Consider the following 2,532-nt stretch of genomic DNA (forward strand, 5'->3'; position numbering starts at 1 on the left):
AGGCAAAATAGTTCGGTTCCGGTTCCCGGGGAGCCGGTTATAGAGTGGAGGGGGATTACAGCATCGCCGAGGGGTAAGTTTATTTCATACCTCAAGGCAAGAAAAATGGTTAGGAAGGGCTATATTTATCATCTGGTCCGTGTGCATGACTCGAAAGCGGAAGTACCGACTCTTCAGTCAGTCCCGATAGTCAATGAATTTCCAGATGTGTTCCCAGATGAACTTCCAGGCCTCCCACCTGAGCGTGAGATAGAGTTCACTATAGACGTTTTGCCGGACACCCAGCCTATATCTATTCCTCCTTATAGAATGGCACCCGCAGAATTGAAGGAATTGAAGGAGCAACTGAGAGACTTATTAGAGAAGGGCTTCATCGGGAAAGACGTCACCTTGGGGAGCACCGGTATTATTTGTACGGAAGAAAGATGGGTCGCTGCGTATGTGTATTGACTATAGGCAGCTGAATAAAGTAACAATAAAGAACAGGTATCCCCTTCCCAGGATTGACGATTTATTTGACCAGTTGCAGGGTGCCAAGTGTTTTTCGAAAATAGACTTGCGGTCAGGATATCATCAGGTGCGGGTGAGGGAGGCAGACATTCCAAAGATCGCATTCGGGACCCGATATGGGCACTATGAGTTTAAGGTGATGTCCTTTGGTTTGACCAATGCTCCGGCGGTGTTCATGGACCTAATGAACCGAGTATTCAAGCCATTTCTCGATCTGTTTGTGATTGTATTTATTGATGATATTCTTATTTATTCGCGGTCAGAAAGGGAGCATGCCGACCACTTGAGGACGGTACTTAGGGTCCTCCAGAGATCGAAATTATATGCTAAGTTCTCTAAATGCGAATTCGGTTGACCTCGGTAACTTTTCCGGGGCATATTGTTGGGGCCGACGGTATTCGGGTGGATTCGCGAGAAAATAGAGGTTTTCGTTAAGACTTGGCCTAGACCTACAACACCTACCGAGGTACGTAGTTTTCTCGGACTAGCAGGTTACTACAGGAGGTTTGTGGAAAAGTTTGCCTCGATCTCAGCGCCTTTAACAAGGTTAACACAGAAGGCAGCTAAATTTCAGTGGACTGAAGCTTGTGAACGGAGCTTCCAACTGTTGAAAGATAAGTTGACTACGGCTCCAGTCCTAACTCTTCCAGAGGGGCCGGATGGCTATGTCATTTATTGTGATGCTTCTGGTGTTGGGATAGGCTGCGTGTTGATGCAGCATGGCAGAGTTATAGCCTATGCCTCCCGACAACTCAGAAAGCACGAAAGAAATTACCCCACCCATGACCTGGAGTTAGCAGCGGTGATTCATGCTTTGAAAATATGGAGACATTATCTCTATGGCGTACATGTTGACATTTACACAGATCATAAGAGTCTCCAGTACATCTTCAAGCAAAAAGAGCTGAATTTGCGGCAAAGAAGGTGGCTAGAGTTGCTAAAAGATTATGATGTTGACATCCTTTATCACCCAGGAAAGGCCAATGTGGTAGCAGACGCACTCAGCCGTAAATCTATGGGCAGTTTGGCAGATGTACCGCCAGGGAAGAAAGAGATAGTCCACGAGGTTCGACAATTAGCCAATCTGGGAGTTCGTTTGTTGGATTCTGAAAGTGAAAGAATATTTGTGCGAGGTGTTCCGAGTCGTCTATTGTAGAAGAGGTAAAGAGGCACCAAGTATGAGGACCCTATTCTTGTACATTATAGAGATACAACACATCAGAAAGGTGAGACCCCATTCGAAGTTACATCCGACGGAGCACTTCGATTCAGAGGCAGGTTATGTGTACCCGAGGTTGCAGGGTTACGGCAACAGGTTATGGGGGAGGCACATTGTGCTCGTTACTCTGTTCATCCAGGATCAACTAAGATGTATCATGACCTTAGATGCCTGTATTGGTGGGATGGCATGAAGAGAGATATAGCGAGAGTTTGTTGCTCGGTGTCCAAATTGTCGGCGAGGTTAAGACCGAGCATCAAAAGCCGGGGGACTATTGCGGGAGATGGAGATTCCCTACCGGAAATGGGAGGTAATCAATATGGACTTCGTCACGGGTCTACCTCGCACTCCAAGGAAGTATGACTCGTCCGGGTCATCGTTGATAGATTGACGAAATCAGCTCATTTTACGCCGTTAGGACTACATATTCGGCGGAAGATTATGCCGGACTATATATCAAGGAAATAGTAAGACTGCATGGGGTTCCTACGGCTATTATCTCTGACAGGGGAGCCCAGTTTACAGCTAATTTCTGGAAATCTTTCCAAGAGGGATTGGGGACCCAGGTGAGCCTCAGCACAGCATTTCATCCTCAGACTGACGGACAGGCTGAGCGTACTATCCATACACTACAAGATATGTTACGGGCCTGTGTCATTGATTTCAGAGGTAGTTGGGATGATCACTTGGCGCTTATCGAGTTTGCGTATAATAACAGCTACCATACTAGTATCCAGATGGCACCATATGAGGCTCTATATGGCGGGAAGTGCAGATCACCTATAGGCTGGTTTGACGTGGGT

The sequence above is a fragment of the Lycium ferocissimum genome, chromosome 7 (assembly GCF_029784015.1).
Source record: "Lycium ferocissimum isolate CSIRO_LF1 chromosome 7, AGI_CSIRO_Lferr_CH_V1, whole genome shotgun sequence".
In the NCBI taxonomy this organism is placed as follows: Eukaryota; Viridiplantae; Streptophyta; class Magnoliopsida; order Solanales; family Solanaceae; genus Lycium; species Lycium ferocissimum.